Source organism: Leptodactylus fuscus, chromosome 2 (assembly GCF_031893055.1).
Source record: "Leptodactylus fuscus isolate aLepFus1 chromosome 2, aLepFus1.hap2, whole genome shotgun sequence".
NCBI lineage: Eukaryota > Metazoa > Chordata > Amphibia > Anura > Leptodactylidae > Leptodactylus > Leptodactylus fuscus.
The window spans coordinates 204,014,053-204,034,079 of record NC_134266.1 but is presented as its reverse complement, the minus strand read 5'-3'; positions in this window follow the sequence as shown (position 1 = coordinate 204,034,079).

The following is a 20,027-nucleotide window of genomic DNA, read 5'->3' as shown; positions in this document are numbered from 1 at the left end:
TTCAACCTAGTGGTGCAACGTTTCCTAAAGAGCTACCCCAATGTTCCAGAGCTACTGGTGAAAGTGCGGCGCATGTGCGCCCACTTTCGCAAGTCGACAGTAGCCGCTGCTAGCTTAAAATCTCTCCAGCAACGCCTGCATGTGCCACAACACCGGCTTTTGTGCGACGTCCCCACACGCTGGAACTCAACGTTTCAGATGTTGAATAGAGTGGTTGAGCAGCAGAGACCTTTGATGGAATACCAGCTACAAAACCCTAGGGTGCCACAAAGTCAGCTGCCTCAGTTTCACATCCATGAGTGGCCATGGATGAGAGACCTTTGTGACATCCTACGGGTCTTTGAGGAGTCCACAAGGAGGGTGAGCTCTGAGGATGCGATGGTGAGCCTTACAATCCCGCTCTTGTGTGTTTTGAGAGAATCCCTGATTGACATCAGGGATAACTCAGATCACACAGAGGAGTTAGGGATAGCATCCGATCCGTCACAGCTGGAGAGTAGGTCCACACATCTGTCCGCTTCACTGCGTTTAATGGAGGAGGAGGAGGAGGAGGAGGAGGAGGAAGAAGAGTTGTCCGATGATGTGATGGTGATACAGGAGGCTTCCGGGCAACTTCGAATCGTCCCATTGTTGCAGCGCGGATGGGTAGACATGGAGGATGAGGAGGAAATGGAGATTGAACTTTCCGGTGGGGCCAGAGGAGTCATGCCAACTAACACTGTGGCAGACATGGCTGAGTTCATGTTGGGGTGCTTTACAACCGACAAGCGTATTGTCAAAATCATGGAGGACAACCAGTACTGGATCTTTGCTATCCTTGACCCCCGGTATAAAAACAACATCTCGTCTTTTATTCCGGTAGAGGGGAGGGCCAATCGCATCAATGCTTGCCACAGGCAATTGGTGCAGAATATGATGGAGATGTTTCCAGCATGTGACGTTGGCGGCAGGGAGGGCAGTTCCTCCAGTAGGCAACCAAGTTCTCACCGGTCCACACAAACGAGGGGCACACTGTCTAAGGTCTGGGACACCTTGATGGCACCCCCTCGCCAAAGTGCCGCCACGGAGGGTCCTAGTGTCACCAGGCGTGAGAAGTATAGGCGCATGTTGCGGGAATACCTTTCCGACCACAGCCCTGTCCTCTCCGACCCCTCTGCGCCCTACACGTATTGGGTGTCGAAGTTGGACCTGTGGCTTGAACTTGCCCTATATGCCTTGGAGGTGCTGTCCTGTCCTGCCGCCAGCGTCCTATCTGAGAGGGTGTTCAGTGCAGCCGGTGGCATCATCACTGACAAGCGCACCCGTCTGTCAGCTGAGAGTGCCGACCGGCTCACTTTGATAAAAATGAACCACCACTGGATAGAGCCTTCATTTTTGTGCCCACCTGTGTAAAGCACCCCAACATGAAACTCCATGTCTGTACTCAACCTCTCCAATTCCTCCGCATCCTCATACTCATCCACCATAAGCGTTGCACAATTCTGCTAATACTAGGCTCCCTCCAACATGATTTCCCCCAACTCTGCTGGTTAGAGGCTCCCTCCACCCTGATTTCCACCAACTCTGCTGGTTAGAGGCTCCCTCCACCCTGCTTTCCCACAACTCTGCTGGTTAGAGGCTCCTTCCACCATGAATTTGCCCAAACTGGGCTGTTTAGAGGCTCCCTCCACCATGAATTGGTCCAAACTGGGTTTTTTAGAGGCTCCCTCCACCATGAATTGGTCCAAACTGGGCTGGTTAGAGGCTCCCTCCACCATGAATTGGTCCAAACTGGGCTGGTTAGAGGCTCCCTCCACCATGAATTGGTCCAAACTGGGGTGGTTAGAGGCTCCCTCCACCATTAATTGGTCCAAACTGGGCAGGTTAGAGGCTCCCTCCACCATTAATTGGTCCAAACTGGGCTGGTTAGAGGCTCCCTCCACAATTAATTGGTCCAAACTGGGCTAATTAGAGGCTCCCTTCACCATGAATTGGTCCAAACTGGGTTTTTTAGAGGCTCCCTCCATCATGAATTTGCCCAAACTGGGCTGTTTAGAGGCTCCCTCCACCATGAATTGGTCCAAACTGGGCTGGTTAGAGGCTCCCTCCACCATGAATTTCCCAAAACTTGGCTGTTTAGAGGCTCCCTCCACCATTAATTGGTCCAAACTGGGCTGGTTAGAGGCTCCCTCCACCATGAATTTGCCCAAACTGGGCTGTTTAGAGGCTCCCTCCACCATGAATTTGCCCAAACTGGGCTGGTTAGAGGCTCCCTCCACCATGAATTGGTCCAAACTGGGGTTTTTAGAGGCTCCCTCCACCATGAATTGGTCCAAACTTGGCTGTTTAGAGGCTCCCTCCACCATGAATTGGTCCAAACTGGGGTGGTTAGAGGCTCCCTCCACCATTAATTGGTCCAAACTGGGCTGGTTAGAGGCTCCCTCCACCATTAATTGGTCCAAACTGGGCTGGTTAGAGGCTCCCTCCACCATGAATTTGCCCAAACTGGGCTGTTTAGAGGCTCCCTCCACCATGAATTTGCCCAAACTGGGCTGGTTAGAGGCTCCCTCCACCATGAATTGGTCCAAACTGGGGTTTTTAGAGGCTCCCTCCACCATGAATTGGTCCAAACTTGGCTGTTTAGAGGCTCCCTCCACCATGAATTGGTCCAAACTGGGGTGGTTAGAGGCTCCCTCCACCATTAATTGGTCCAAACTGGGCTGGTTAGAGGCTCCCTCCACCATTAATTGGTCCAAACTGGGCTGGTTAGAGGCTCCCTCCACCATGAATTTGCCCAAACTGGGCTGTTTAGAGGCTCCCTCCACCATGAATTTGCCCAAACTGGGCTGGTTAGAGGCTCCCTCCACCATGAATTGGTCCAAACTGGGGTTTTTAGAGGCTCCCTCCACCATGAATTGGTCCAAACTTGGCTGTTTAGAGGCTCCCTCCACCATGAATTGGTCCAAACTGGGGTGGTTAGAGGCTCCCTCCACCATTAATTGGTCCAAACTGGGCTGGTTAGAGGCTCCCTCCACAATTAATTGGTCCAAACTGGGCTAATTAGAGGCTCCCTCCACCATGAATTGGTCCAAACTGGGTTTTTTAGAGTCTCCCTCCACCATGAATTTGCCCAAACTGGGCTGTTTAGAGGCTCCCTCCACCATGAATTGGTCCAAACTGGGCTGGTTAGAGGCTCCCTCCACCATGAATTTGCCCAAACTGGGCTGTTTAGAGGCTCCCTCCACCATGAATTTGCCCAAACTGGGCTGGTTAGAGGCTCCCTCCACCATGAATTGGTCCAAACTGGGGTTTTTAGAGGCTCCCTCCACCATGAATTGGTCCAAACTTGGCTGTTTAGAGGCTCCCTCCACCATGAATTGGTCCAAACTGGGGTGGTTAGAGGCTCCCTCCACCATTAATTGGTCCAAACTGGGCTGGTTAGAGGCTCCCTCCACCATTAATTGGTCCAAACTGGGCTGGTTAGAGGCTCCCTCCACCATGAATTTGCCCAAACTGGGCTGTTTAGAGGCTCCCTCCACCATGAATTTGCCCAAACTGGGCTGGTTAGAGGCTCCCTCCACCATGAATTGGTCCAAACTGGGGTTTTTAGAGGCTCCCTCCACCATGAATTGGTCCAAACTTGGCTGTTTAGAGGCTCCCTCCACCATGAATTGGTCCAAACTGGGGTGGTTAGAGGCTCCCTCCACCATTAATTGGTCCAAACTGGGCTGGTTAGAGGCTCCCTCCACAATTAATTGGTCCAAACTGGGCTAATTAGAGGCTCCCTCCACCATGAATTGGTCCAAACTGGGTTTTTTAGAGGCTCCCTCCACCATGAATTTGCCCAAACTGGGCTGTTTAGAGGCTCCCTCCACCATGAATTGGTCCAAACTGGGCTGGTTAGAGGCTCCCTCCACCATGAATTTCCCAAAACTTGGCTGTTTAGAGGCTCCCTCCACCATGAATTTCCCAAAACTTGGCTGTTTAGAGGCTCCCTCCACCATTAATTGGTCCAAACTGGGCTGGTTAAAGGCTCCCTCCACCATGAATTGGTCCAAACTGGGGTTTTTAGAGGCTCCCTCCACCATGAATTGGTCCAAACTTGGCTGTTTAGAGGCTCCCTCCACCATGAATTGGTCCAAACTGGGGTGGTTAGAGGCTCCCTCCACCATTAATTGGTCCAAACTGGGCTGGTTAGAGGCTCCCTCCACCATTAATTGGTCCAAACTGGGCTGGTTAGAGGCTCCCTCCACCATGAATTTGCCCAAACTGGGCTGTTTAGAGGCTCCCTCCACCATGAATTTGCCCAAACTGGGCTGGTTAGAGGCTCCCTCCACCATGAATTGGTCCAAACGGGTTTTTAGAGGCTCCCTTCACCATGACTTGGTCCAAACTTGGCTGTTTAGAGGCTCCCTCCACCATGAATTGGTCCAAACTGGGGTGGTTAGAGGCTCCCTCCACCATTAATTGGTCCAAACTGGGCTGGTTAGAGGCTCCCTCCACCATTAATTGGTCCAAACTGGGCTGGTTAGAGGCTCCCTCCACCATGAATTGGTCCAAACTGGGCTGGTTAGAGGCTCCCTCCACCATGAATTTCCCAAAACTTGGCTGTTTAGAGGCTCCCTCCACCATTAATTGGTCCAAACTGGGCTGGTTAGAGGCTCCCTCCACCATGAATTTGCCCAAACTGGGCTGTTTAGAGGCTCCCTCCACCATGAATTTGCCCAAACTGGGCTGGTTAGAGGCTCCCTCCACCATGAATTGGTCCAAACTGGGGTTTTTAGAGGCTCCCTCCACCATGAATTGGTCCAAACTTGGCTGTTTAGAGGCTCCCTCCACCATGAATTGGTCCAAACTGGGGTGGTTAGAGGCTCCCTCCACCATTAATTGGTCCAAACTGGGCTGGTTAGAGGCTCCCTCCACCATTAATTGGTCCAAACTGGGCTGGTTAGAGGCTCCCTCCACCATGAATTTGCCCAAACTGGGCTGTTTAGAGGCTCCCTCCACCATGAATTTGCCCAAACTGGGCTGGTTAGAGGCTCCCTCCACCATGAATTGGTCCAAACTGGGGTTTTTAGAGGCTCCCTCCACCATGAATTGGTCCAAACTTGGCTGTTTAGAGGCTCCCTCCACCATGAATTGGTCCAAACTGGGGTGGTTAGAGGCTCCCTCCACCATTAATTGGTCCAAACTGGGCTGGTTAGAGGCTCCCTCCACCATTAATTGGTCCAAACTGGGCTGGTTAGAGGCTCCCTCCACCATGAATTTGCCCAAACTGGGCTGTTTAGAGGCTCCCTCCACCATGAATTTGCCCAAACTGGGCTGGTTAGAGGCTCCCTCCACCATGAATTGGTCCAAACTGGGGTTTTTAGAGGCTCCCTCCACCATGAATTGGTCCAAACTTGGCTGTTTAGAGGCTCCCTCCACCATGAATTGGTCCAAACTGGGGTGGTTAGAGGCTCCCTCCACCATTAATTGGTCCAAACTGGGCTGGTTAGAGGCTCCCTCCACAATTAATTGGTCCAAACTGGGCTAATTAGAGGCTCCCTCCACCATGAATTGGTCCAAACTGGGTTTTTTAGAGGCTCCCTCCACCATGAATTTACCCAAACTGGGCTGTTTAGAGGCTCCCTCCACCATGAATTGGTCCAAACTGGGCTGGTTAGAGGCTCCCTCCACCATGAATTTCCCAAAACTTGGCTGTTTAGAGGCTCCCTCCACCATTAATTGGTCCAAACTGGGCTGGTTAGAGGCTCCCTCCACCATGAATTGGTCCAAACTGGGGTTTTTAGAGGCTCCCTCCACCATGAATTGGTCCAAACTTGGCTGTTTAGAGGCTCCCTCCACCATGAATTGGTCCAAACTGGGGTGGTTAGAGGCTCCCTCCACCATTAATTGGTCCAAACTGGGCTGGTTAGAGGCTCCCTCCACCATTAATTGGTCCAAACTGGGCTGGTTAGAGGCTCCCTCCACCATGAATTTGCCCAAACTGGGCTGTTTAGAGGCTCCCTCCACCATGAATTTGCCCAAACTGGGCTGGTTAGAGGCTCCCTCCACCATGAATTGGTCCAAACGGGTTTTTAGAGGCTCCCTTCACCATGAATTGGTCCAAACTTGGCTGTTTAGAGGCTCCCTCCACCATGAATTGGTCCAAACTGGGGTGGTTAGAGGCTCCCTCCACCATTAATTGGTCCAAACTGGGCTGGTTAGAGGCTCCCTCCACCATTAATTGGTCCAAACTGGGCTGGTTAGAGGCTCCCTCCACCATGAATTGGTCCAAACTGGGGTTTTTAGAGGCTCCCTCCACCATGAATTGGTCCAAACTTGGCTGTTTAGAGGCTCCCTCCACCATTAATTGGTCCAAACTGGGCTGGTTAGAGGCTCCCTCCACCATGAATTGGTCCAAACTGGGTTTTTTAGAGGCTCCCTCCACCATGAATTTGCCCAAACTGGGCTGTTTAGAGGCTCCCTCCACCATGAATTGGTCCAAACTGGGTTTTTTAGAGGCTCCCTCCACCATGAATTGGTCCAAACTGGGCTGGTTAGAGGCTCCCTCCACCATGAATCGGTCCAAACTGGGGTGGTTAGAGGCTCCCTCCACCATTAATTGGTCCAAACTGGGCTGGTTAGAGGCTCCCTCCACCATTAATTGGTCCAAACTGGGCTGGTTAGAGGCTCCCTCCACCATGAATTTGCCCAAACTGGGCTGGTTAGAGGCTCCCTCCACCATGAATTGGTCCAAACTGGGGTTTTTAGAGGCTCCCTCCACCATGAATTGGTCCAAACTGGGGTTTTTAGAGTCTCCCTCCACCATGAATTGGTCCAAACTGGGGTTTTTAGAGGCTCCCTCCACCATGAATTTGCCCAAACTCTGCTGGTTAGAGGCTCAATCCACCCTGATTTTCAAAACAAATGTTGGTGCCAACCTCAACTTACTACAAGGGCCAAATTCACTGCTGGTGACAAGCTCTCCTCACTGCAAGTGCCAAATACACATGTTTCAAGGTGTTTTCCTACTGTCAGAGAGGTGGTATTGAGTGTGTAAAGTGTGTAGTTGTTAGGCTGTGATGTTGGGGTAATAGAGGGTCTTTGGTGTGTTAGATGCCCCCAGACATGCTTCCCCTGCTGTCCCAGTGTCATTCCAGAGGTGTTGGCATCATTTCCTGGGGTGTCATAGTGGACTTGGTGACCCTCCAGACACGGATTTGGGTTTCCCCCTTAACGAGTATCTGTTCCCCATAGACTATAATGGGGTTCGAAACCCGTTCGAACACACGAACATTGAGCGGCTGTTCGAATCGAATTTCGAACCTCGAACATTTTAGTGTTCGCTCATCTCTAGTCAACAGTATCTGATTTGTAAGGATCTGACACCCAAACCCACACAGACCAGTTGTACCTGCAGCCTTCAGGAGTTGGAATCTGCTGCAGTGAATGGTGAGTGCAAGTGAAACTGGAAATACCCAGTTAGATAGCAGGTGGGAGAGTTTTTCCCCAAAACTGGATCCACAGTGCATTTTTGCTCCCTTACTTGAATTCTCCATCAAATCAACTATTACCTTATCAATGGAAAAATTTCCACAAACTTAAGGATTGTGCCACGGGAAGTCCATGTGCAACAACCTATGTCAACCTACTTATGGCCTGGTGAAAATGACGCTCTATGCATTCCCGCATATGGGAATATAAAAAAAGTTATGGGTGTCAGAATATGGTGACTTTGTTATAAGTCAATTAATTGTAGTTAGCGCCACCTTTCTATTTTAACATGAGCATTAGGTGCCAACTGTTTGCTTATCTGTAGATATACCATCACTATTAAACATTCAATAGGGAATGGAAAGCTTAATCAAAGAACTCAACATAGCACCATTGATTGAAATACTGATTCCTTTACAGACAAATCTGGCAGAATAAAGAAATGTGAAATGTGGTGGATCCATAAAATTGACACTCCGAATCCAAAAGCTCTAAGCAAAGTGTCAGAAATAATCAACTGAAAATGAAAAACAAACAACAAATATGTCTTTTTGATATCAGGCAGCATATAACTAATCTTCTTCACCTGCCATTACATACTTATCTGCCATTTACCGTGGATAGAATTACAGCAAATAGCTCAGGACTAGGATTTCCTTTTTCTTTTAGACATTACTTTGTTCTCTTGAAACAATGTCACTGCTTGTCTGTTCTCTTTAATCAAGTTGGAACATTTATCCTTTTTAGGACATTTATTTTAGGGCATTATGCTTTCTGGTTCTAACTGACCTAGTCTGCAACCGGCCGGTCGTGAATTAAAAGCACGGAAGGCTCATGGGGGACACGGAGTTGTCCCCCATGTGCCGCCTGTGCATGGTCCGTGTTCCCGTGGCCCCTTTCATTAAATAAATAGGAGCCACCGAAGTACATGCACGCATAAGCGGCCTCCAAAAAATGGCCGCTGGCCGGCCTGTGCACTCGGCTCTGTCTGGGTCCAAATGACAGAGCCAACTGTACAGGCGCACAAATCTGACCCCAGTGGTTGCTGAAGAAGATGGAGGCATCGCTGGAGAGAGTTCTCTCGCAGCATTGGGGATGCCCCCAGTGCGGAAAACCTACACTTTCAAAAATGCATTCATTTAGGAAAAACTGCATTTTACCTGCAGAAACTATAGATTTAATAAGGAAAGAAAAACCAGATCGAAAACCGCAGCAAAAATACAAAGAAAAATGCTACAAAAAAAAACAAAACGTGATTTGTTTCTGCTGCATTTTTAGCTGCCTTCTGCAGTGTGGGGCCCTATCCAAAGACCTTATCAAATGTAAGTTTGATGTGAAATTGGGACCTGTATAGTCCAGAAGAATGATTCTCTAAGCAGTATAAGCCTAAGGGTGAGTTCACAAGGTGTAAAGTGCCGCGTTATGTGGCACGTATACGCTGTGTGAGATTTTGTGGGCCGTATAAGCTCCCATTGATTTCAATGGGAGCCGGGATCGTATACGCGATGCTATTTTGCGGCCGCAAACTCACGGCCGTAAAATAGCGCCGCGTATACGATCCCGGCTCCCATTGAAATCAATGGGAGCGTATACGTGCCACATCACACGGCACTTTACTCCATGTGAACTCGCCCTTAGACGGAAAAACGCGGTGGAAACAAATCATGGTTTTCCCCACAACAGTTTTTACAGAAAATCTGCAGAGGTTAACTCTTCTGCTGCCATTTTACCTATAGGGAAATTGCTAGCGTTTCTATAGGTATAATTGACAAGCTTCAATTTCCAAAAATGCAACCATTACCGCTGGGGGTATTTTTCTGCAATGTGTGGATGGATATTCCTAGAATCCCAACCACTTTGCATGGACTGTAAACTGCTGCATTTTTTTGCCACGCCATTTTTGCTGTAGCCAAACCATCCTGTTTAGGACACATGGGGCCCCGACCTAAATTCTTTTTTTTCTCGTTTCCAGAATAAGTATCTCTATAGAGGCCAGCTAAGTGACTGCAGTAGCGGAGGGTAGTACATGCATTTATGGTTATATATTTATCATAACCCAGCTAGGAGAGCAACCAAACACAAGGAGTACTCCAATGTCTGTATCTGTAATTTATAAGCAGTACACATTGAATGTTGCTCTTTTTTCCCCATGATATACAAATATAACTAAGTATCATAATATAATCAATAAAAAAAAATAGCTGCATGGCTGAACAAACATTCAACGTTCTGCTAATTCGAGACACATTCAATAACGTGAATGACAGATTAGAATTCCCTACAGATTAATGGATCTAACATGTCCATGTGTGTGTATTTTTATGTTATTTTACATTTTACATTAGCGAACCCATTTTCCATCTTTCATACCGTATTTGGTGTCAGTACTTAGCAGGAGGTGAAATATTTCATCTGGCTGTCTGCAAGTAAACTAAAAGCAATTTTGGTCTTCCCATGTGGTCACTTGAGGTGCTTGTCATGTTCAAGCTAATGATATCAGGCACCCTCAGGTTCTTTAAGTATTCATGAAGTAATTAAATTCTCATTAACATATAAATAAAAGAAAACTGAAAACAAATTTAGCATACACCTAACATCTGTTCTAATATTTTTTACTAGTACATTTTCTACTGAGACGGCCACAATGGCCAAATAGCCACATTGCAGAGATCTTTTTAGGACCAGTAATCAAACTGATGTAAGATTATTACAATATTAATCATCATCTTAGTTTCAGTTTTACCACCAGGGTTAAATATTCTACATTGAACGCAAGTGTATAAGGTCAGTAATATTTCTTTGACTAAATAGTCTTCCTGTCAAATTATTTTGGCACAATTTGTTTGAATGATCTTTTAAAATCAACTTAATAATATCATGCATGAAATTACACAAATACAACAATTTACATTTCAGAACTGATAAAATAATCCCGAACTTGTCTATTTTAGCTAGTGCAGGTGCTAAAGTATGCAAAACTTGCCCACCTCCCATAATTTTATTTCCCCTGTCCCCCTCAACCAGCAAAGTTACATAAAAAAATAAATAAATAGAGTACTCACCCAACTGCGTTCCCCGGACCTGCAGGCTCCATGTGTAATGTCTGCAGATTGGGGCTCTTTGTACTTTCCAAAGGCTGAATAATGATGCACAGAGCCGATAGCTCCATGCTCCACTATTGTATTCAGGGCCGCCATCAGGAATTTTGGGGCCCCATACAGCCTAAGTGTCTGGGCCCCCCCGCCATTTTAAAATGACCTTATTTTGCGACACACTAATTATGTATTACATTTCCCTTTATTTAGCAGCATTACAAGGCTAAATCAGATTCTATTTGCAGGTAAAATCTGCTACGTGTGACAGCGCCTATAGAGAGCCAGCACCATGTATAAGAGCCCTCCTAATAAATCCTCAGGGTTTATTCACATTGCGTTTTTGGCCTCCCTTGCCGGGATACGTTGGTAACCAGTCAAAATCAGCTGTCAACTTATCCCTGCAAGAAGAACTGGCCATTAAAAAAAAGGGGGGCCTGCGGTTCTCCGTGCAGGGATAAGTGGGTAGCTGATTGTGATTGGTTACCAACGTATCTCGGCAAGGGAGGCCAAAAACACAACGTGAATACTCCTTTAAAGTGAAAGTCCCACCCCCAAACAGGCTGCTATGCTAGTAGTATAGCCGCCTACATCATTATTATTCTCCAGCTAAAAACTTATATATTATATATTATTGCCCCAGTTCCCTCTCCGCAGTGGCGCACACCCGATGTCCCAACAATCCCCCCCGTCCACCCTCTAACATCTTTCCATTGCCCCCTGTACCCATACCTCCCAACTTTTGAAGAACCAAAAGAGGGATAAAATGTGCGGCGCGCAATTAGCCCCACCCACTGTTATGTTGATTCTTCCCACTCATTAATTTTTCATGTGCCCGCACACTGTATAATACTCCTACAGTCACCCATAAATTATATGTCCCCCCTCCGTCTCTCCCCCAGCTTCATATACACCCTTCATCTGCCCCCAGATTCATGTCCCTCCATCTCTGCCCCCAGATCCATGTCCCCTCCATCTCTGCCCCCAGATCCATGTCCCCTCCATCTCTGCCCCCAGATCCATGTCCCCTCCATCTCTGCCCCCAGATCCATGTCCCCACATCTCTGCCTCCAGATTCATGTCCCCACATCTCTGCCCCCAGATTCATGTCCCCCCAGCTAGCCGCATATGTGTCAGCGAGAGAGGCCGCAGCGGCGAAGCGAGGAGCTGACACAGGTCAGCTCTTCGCTTCAGCCGCATATGTGTCAGCGGCAGCGAAAGAGGCGGCAGCGGCGAAGCGAGGAGCTGACACAGGTCAGCTCGCTTCAGCTGCTGAAGCGAGGAGCTGACCTGTGTCAGCTCCTCACTTCGCCGCTGCCGCCAGCTACCCGGCAGTGTAGACGTGATGTGATGACATCACATCGCGTCTACAACTGTGCGCCAGTAAGAGAGAGAGGCACGCAGAGAGCAGCGGGGGAACGAGGAAACAGGGAGGGGATATATGAGAGGGAAGAAGACAGGAAGTGGGGGGGAGTGAAGTGAGAGGAGTTAGTGTGGAAGTTACATAGCAGGAAGCAGAATCATATAAACAAATGCAGACGATGCCAAGAGCTGCCAGAGACACCCAGAAATCACTCAAAACACTGCAAAAAGTATATGGTGCATTTATTAACCCATTAGTAGCACTGACAGCCTTTTTTATAAGTGTTTTTTTGCCTGGAAAACCCCTTTAATTTGAAGAGAACTGCAACTCTTTTAGTCATTATAAACTTGGCTACTGCTGTGTATTATCTTTTTAAATAAAACTATTTACTTTGCAACTAAAGTCCATTTACATTTTATGCATATGTCTTCCTTCCTCTTTCTTATCTATTTGTCAGTTTTATTTTTTTCTAGCTATCTATAATTTTAGACTGATTTTTTTTTTTAATTGACTGCTTACTAGATTGAATGTAACATGATTTATTTGAAACTCATTTATTTATTTGATGTTGTTCTGAGTTTGAAAATTTTTTATATAAGGTTGATGTTGGATTTTTGTTCTTTACAGTAATAGCCACTATTTCTGAATTAGGATTAATAATTATATACTTGCACTATTAATAGCTTATTGTTATTATTATTATTATTATTATTATTATTATTATTATTATTATTATTATTATTATTTTTATTATATTGTTGTTTAAATATTGATTTTAAGCCTGCTACACTTGTTCTTTTAAACATGACCCCAAGTAAAATGACTTACCAAACAAACATGATTGTGTCTCCCTTACACAATCTAGCAAGTTCTTAACAGCAGTGATCCGTGACTAAGAGATCATAAATTGATTGATGGCTGCCCACAGGTCTGATAATGACATTGTCTGCAATGAAAATACAATTCATTTGGTGTGAAAAATACTCAGATCCCTGGAGTCACTAACATGTCAGGTGGCTACTACATCTGGGGGAAAATAATGCTTTGTGGAAGCCTTAGCGCCTGCTACAGTTAAATTTAAACTGTGACAACTTATTTATTATAGTCTTCAGCATTTTACATTATAGTAGCCATAAGCAGAATTTATAGCCCTAAAGAAGGAGAGAACAAACTTTTAACTTAATTTAGCAAGTTTTAAAAATTAATGAGTAGTCTAGGGGATTATGATTTACTATCAGTCTACTCGGAAATGTCAGCATCCAAGAACAACTTATAACAAATAACACATGGCAGAATTTTGCAGTGCTACAATAGTGAAAAAATAATCCAGAGAAATGTTATTCCTTGTGATTGGTTCCAAGAATAATAACTGATCTTTCGCTAAATGTTTATGAAAATGCTGCAACAAGCATATAGGACTTGTTTTGTCGCTAAAGTAAATATTATCTTGAAATGTATCACTAATATTATTATAATGTGTACATATCTCCCTATTATATGATAGCTTGCCTATCCCTGTAGTTTTACTACTAATATAAAATTCAATCCATGACCTGATAAATAACAAATTGATGTTCTCATCGGTCCCAGACATAATATAACTAGTATGTAATCTAATAACTGGCAATACTACCCAATTGGATTATCCCAGTTTTTCCCATGCAATGATAGGGCGGCAGCACAGGGCATTACAGATTGAGCTGCTGAATATTAGCATCTGCTTTTCTTGTAATATCTTCTATCAGTTCAGGCTAATAGGAGATAAAATGAAGTAAAATAAAGCTTAGACAAAGTATTCCTGAAGAATAGTTTGCCTAACCCTCCACAGTTTCAGTACATGAATCTTTGAATAATAAAATTCAGACTAAGTCCTCATGTTGCGGGCGGCAGCAAAAAAGCACTGTGGGAAAAACCACAGTGGAAACGCGTTTCTTCTGCAGACTTTCTACTTCAATTATACCTATAGAAAAACTGCCAGAAGTTCTAAGATATAATTGACATGCTGTTATTTCCAAAAATGCAACGCTTTTGGAAATCACAGTATTGATTGTGTGTCTTTTTCTGCAATGTGTGGAAGAGATTTGTTGTAAAACACTGTTGGTTTTTCAAGTATGTGTCCTGATGATGGAGATATCGGTGCCAAAATCTCCCCACTGTCAGTAAGGCATTCCTTACCACCTAGCGTCAGCGCTGGGCAGTAAGGTACGCTCTCCTTGATAGTACTCGTCCCCCTGTTAGAGTATAGTTAGAGGGGGGCGTTTCTTACAGCCCAATGATGATGCTGAGCTATGAGGAATGCCCTTCTGACAGTGGGGAGATGTCGGTTCCGAAACTAACGCCACCTATATCTTCACCATTGGGGAACATACTGGGAAAGCTGACAGTGTGCAAATTCATTTGTATTCTAATGGTATATAAAACTGCACTTTCATGAGGACTTGAAAGGTCCTCTTTAAACATTGAAATTGCAATTTAATGCAATTGCAATCTGACTACCTGACTCTGTTATATGCAAGCATTTCCCCAAAACTCTCCTTTGTATTTCTTTTCCCTTTTATCATATGCAAATCAGATGCCTCGGACACCTGTGAATGTCCTTTTCTACCAGGGTCAGATAGGATGTGATATGCGCGTATCACATTGAAAGCAATAGGGAAAAAAGCCTCCCATTGATTTCAAAGGGTAGCGCTCATATGCCGGTACTCATTCAAGTCAATGGGAGCTGGTTTTTATGTGCTCATTCTGAACAGGTTTTACATTCAGAATGAGCGGAGCGTAACTCTGTGTGAAGGCTCCCTAAGGGATTTTTTTTCTTCTCTGCTTACGCAACACACAGTGTGATGGGGTGTGATTTGGCCATCAGTGGTCAAATTGGCATGCCAAGTGTCATGACAATCGTTGTGATTGCACTCACGTCTCCCCGCCCTGTAACCACCCACCTCTCCTAAACCACAACAAGCCCCACCTACTCCCAGCATCTCTAACACTAGCCTAGGGAGACGGGAGCGCACAGCGCTATGAAGGCCTGTAAATGATAGAGAAGAAGAGCGAGAACAGTGGGGAGCGGCAGCGATCTGTGCAGGTAAGTGGACACCAGGGGGGGGGGGGGAATAAGTAGCCAGAGGATTTTTTTTTTTTTTAATCACTACACAGTGTGGAGTCTAAAAATTAAAGCGTTCAATTTTTGGATAAATAAAGAAAAAAGTACTATTCAGCTCACCATATGTTCAAAATAAATCAATCCTGGAGAGCACGGCAAACAGGTGGACTTGAACCCGTCTTGATGAAGATATTTGTGAAGATAAAAGAAGCCAGCTACATCCAGAGTAATGATGAAAAAATTCTGCAGTAAATTAAAATTTAACTTTTATTCCATAGTTTGAATAAAAAGGTTACATGGCAACCATGGTGTAAGGTCAAGTATACAAAAAATGCTTTTTGTATACTTGACTTTACACCATGGTTGCCATGTAACCTTTTTATTCAAACTATGGAATAAAAGTTAAATTTTAATTTACTGCGGAATTTTTTCATCATTACTCTGGATGTAGCTGGCTTCATTTATCTTCACAAATATCTTCAATTTTTGGACTCCATGCTGTGTAGTGAATAGGATCATTTTTAAAATCCGATCTTCGATTATTAAAAAAATCTCATTGATTTGCATTAGGATCGGAATTGGGATCGGGATCGAATGGAAAATTATTGGAAATAGGATTTTAAAAACGATGCTGAAATCTCAAGATCGGCTCAAGCTTAATTATCACTCCTACTTCATGGGAAACAGATTACCCCCAAGGCTCAAGAAACGTCCTGGTAGAATCACAGAGAAGCGAATCATTCAAGAGCAAAACTAAGAGAAGATAAGTTGACATTGCTTTCCTCATTTAGACTCAGTAAGCGTTCTCCATTGTTTTACTGCTTGCTTAATATCATTTCATTTTGACATGTTATCACCAAGTGATACACTAGCTATGATATGCGAGTCAATATGTGATGACCCGGTGAGGGAGTGTGAATTGCAGCTTTTGAAGGCTTTTGTAGGGATTAGAGATGGGCAAATCTCTCAAGATTTGTTTTGGTTTTGGTTGCTCAAGGCTCAGATTTGTTTTAGGCCAAACAAGTTTAGTAAGGACCACAACTTAAATTGACTTAAAATATAGTGTATAACACTCTCAGGGCTCCAAGGAACATATGTATGAAATTTCTAGCTCTTTAAGGCAAACATAGATGAAGTTATATCAAAGTGAAAGTGACATGTGTATCTTAAAAAAAAAACGAATGATAAGCAGTAGATACAAACTCCAAGTTAACCAAACACTGCGCTGCCACTCGATTTAACACATTTTAACATTTAAAATGTTCCAAAAATTTCCCTTTTATTAGGGTAATTAGATTTGTGGCTGTCAGACACTTGAAAAGTGATGAAGACATGTCACAGGACAAGTCTTACTGAGTAGTGGCAGTGGTAGCTGTGGCACATATGTGGCAGTATTGCATGGCATTATACGATGGACTGGGCCGCAGGATATGTCTGGCTGAATTTTGGCAGTGGTGGTAGCTAAAGCAAATAATATAATGTACTGGGCCACAGGACATATGTGCTTGAGGGGTGGCAGTGGTGGTAGCTGTTAAGGAGTAGCAGACAGCATCAGCAGTACAGTAAATGGAACATAATGTCCCTATAGTGTGCTGCATGCAGTAATCATTCACCACCTTCTGCTGCTTACACAGACCTTCTGCATGTTTAAGGTGGAGTTCCTCCAAGTTGGAGCATCATAGATAAGGTGTTGCCAATCACACATGGTGCTTTTGGGATTTAGGAACAGGAAGACATAATGTGCAGAGACTTTTCCAGCCATGAGAAGCACTTCTTTTAAGCCAAAATACAGGTTAATAAAGTGGCGAACCACCAGCTTAACCATTTCAGTGTCGGGCCAATTTCTGGTCCAGGACCAGACACATTTTAGTTTTTTTTTGTGTGTGTGTGTTTGCAGTTTTGAGGGCTGTAAAATGTTTCTCATGTGTGTCATTCAACTAATGTTTGCGTCTTTTTTCGGTGACATATAGGGCTTTATTTCTATGTTGTTCTTATTTTTGCATGTGTTTTCATTTTTTTTTAATATCCGCGACAGTATAAACAAAATTATAGGGGAAAAGTGTCTGTTTTTCACTTTTTTAGAAAATAGTTTTTCTTCTTCGTTATGGTAATTTTTATCTTGTATGGTGTCACCAGGGCTGGACTATAACTTTTAATAACGGCATTTTATTGATGTATTATTTAATTTATTTTTTAAATGATTTTATTTCCATTTTTTTTAACATATATATATATATATATATATATATATATATATATATATATATATATATATATATTAGCTGGTACCCGCGACTTCGTCTGCGGTGATTGTAGAAGTGTGTAAATACAGGCGCGGGTAAGGTTTTAGTAGTGTGTATAAGGTATGGGATATAAAATGTAACTTTGTATCTTGTTTTTGCTGTAATTCAGAGAATACATGAGACTTTTGTGTGGAACGTAATTTGTAGTTCAGCTGCTATATGGTGTTCTGCGAAACTGTACATAGTGTCTTTGGGACAGAGGTATTTCAGGTTAATATACTTCGATATACGACATGGTATGATTTGTTATTTTGCGCCAGTACATGTAAGTTTTGGGCACAGGATACCCTTGAGCAAGCAACATAAAGGCTGTCCCTGTGCATGACAGTTTAGTAACTCCATGTGCCCCCTTATTAATAGCAATTCACCCCATAATGTCCCTCACATTAACCCCTGTGTAAGAGTTACTGATAGAGATGAGCGAGTACTGTTCGGATCAGCCGATCCGAACAGCACGCTCGCATAGAAGTGAATGGACGTAGCCGGCACGCGGGGGGTTAAGCGCGCCGTCTACGTCCAATCGGAAGTACCAGGTGCATCCATTCATTTCTATGGAGCGTGCTGTTCGGATTCAGCTGATCCGAACAGTACTCGCTCATCTCTAGTTACTGATATGTGAGAGACTTGGAGGTAATAATTAAGTATCTTCATTATTGAGGTCTTTTATTAGTACCTCCATATGTCTCACATATTAGTAACCTTTATATGGGGCACACAGGGGTTAATATGAGGGACATGATGGGGTTTATTCCTATTAATGTGAGGCACATGGAGTTACTAACACTAAACTAATAACCCCAAATACCTGACATTAATGAGAATAGGAACTAAAGGAAGGGAGCTGTGTGTTTCTTACTTTCAGTTTGCTAGCAGCTTCCTGTCCTCCTCCTCCTCGGGGAATGTTAGCAGGGTGCAGATGGCAGGAGCTATCACTATAGCAGGCAGGCAGAGACTTGAGCGATTAAGCTCCACCCCCTGGGTTTCCTGCACCCCTCTCAAAGGGGAGTGTCCTTATGCCTCAGCTCTAGCAAAGCGCTGAAGAGACTTGGACTTCATGTAACTCTTGCAGGTCCTGTGCTGCTGGCATGCCAGTGAAATATGGCAGGAGTGCCACTCTTGGCATGTGTGCCAGGGGTTGCTGACCTCTGCTGTAGAGGGTAATATGAATTTTGTGGTTTGCTATGGTCCAAAGTGTGTGAGATTACAAAGATAGTGATGTGAGTTTGGGTTTTGTGGGGGTCCTGGGAAAAACGTATGTGCGCTATTGTGACGAAAAGTAGCCTATTGCGCAATCGAGTGTAGTGACTGTTTGTGGAAAATTTCAGCCAAATCGGTGGAGCGGTTTTTGCGTGATTGACCACCAAACATCCGAACATCCAAAGTCACAAACCCACAAACTCACAAACATTTCACATTTATAATATTAATAGGAATATTTTTTTTTTAGATTATTTTACCATAAAGTCATAATAGACCTTTGGGGACATGTGATCACTTTTTTTTGTATTAGAGACTGATTTCCCCTGCAATCGGGGCTGGTACATTTAGTCCCAGTTGCAGGAGGAATACATCCTCCTGCTCACTACTATACAACTTATAGAGCTGATCTGGGTCATGTAGTTCCCACTAGCTCTAGTTAGACGCTGATCCCGGCATATCACGTGACTGCTGGGTCAGAGGGTGGCCACATCATGGCAGCTCCCATTAGCTGTGTATACAGCACTCATTGTATGCTGTATACACAGCGATCGAGAAGGCAGGGAAGGTAATAAACCTTCTGTCTGGGAGCTCCAGCTGAAGTTATAGCCGGCTCCCTGTTTCAGCTGCTGGCAGCTCCACGATCTTGTGCAGCTGCTGTGTTCTGCTTGGACATACCGGTACATCCTTGCAGAACAAGGCACCCACCTTCCGGACATAAAAACCCAATGGGTGGTCTGGAAATTGTTAAGGACATGCACCATACAGGGACAATGTGCTATTCGTCCTAACTGCAGCACAGCACAAAGATGAGCGTTATTGTCGCTGATAATGTTGCCCATTTGTTCCTTCATGTCTACAGCTAAGTTTTTTGCTTGTAGATCCCACTACTATGTATTTATTGTTTGGCAATGGGCATAAAAATTACCACATAGGAGATGACTGCATGTAGTTGGGGCCGCCAAAACCAGCAACAATGGAGAATGAATGGCTTTTTCTGTAATATCCTATAGCCGCCCCTCCACACAGTATAATGTCTCATACCAGTTCCTCCACTCAGTATAATTTCATATAGTTGCCCTTGTACACAGTATAATTTCCCATAGCAGTCCCTCCACTCTATATAGTGTTTAATAGTGGCCCATGTGCACAGTAAAATGCTCAATAGCGGCACCTCCACACAGTATAATGTGCCATAGCAGCCCCCTCCACACAATTTAATTTCACATAGTAGCCCGTCCACACAGTATTATGTTCCATAGTGGCCCCCATGTTGTTTGCTACAGATATTTTTAAATTTTGGGTTCTGCCAAAATTTTTGGGGTACACCACCCATGGACTAATATTATACTCTGGGGTCTTTTCAGATGAACATCTTACTAGGCCCCTTCTGCTTTTTTTTCTTTTAATAGGCCATTACCTGCTGGAGTAGCACCAAAAGATAACAAGCCCTTTTACTCACCAAACCCACTCCTGCTCACAGCCACCTTCACTTCCCCTTCTGCCCTCCAGGG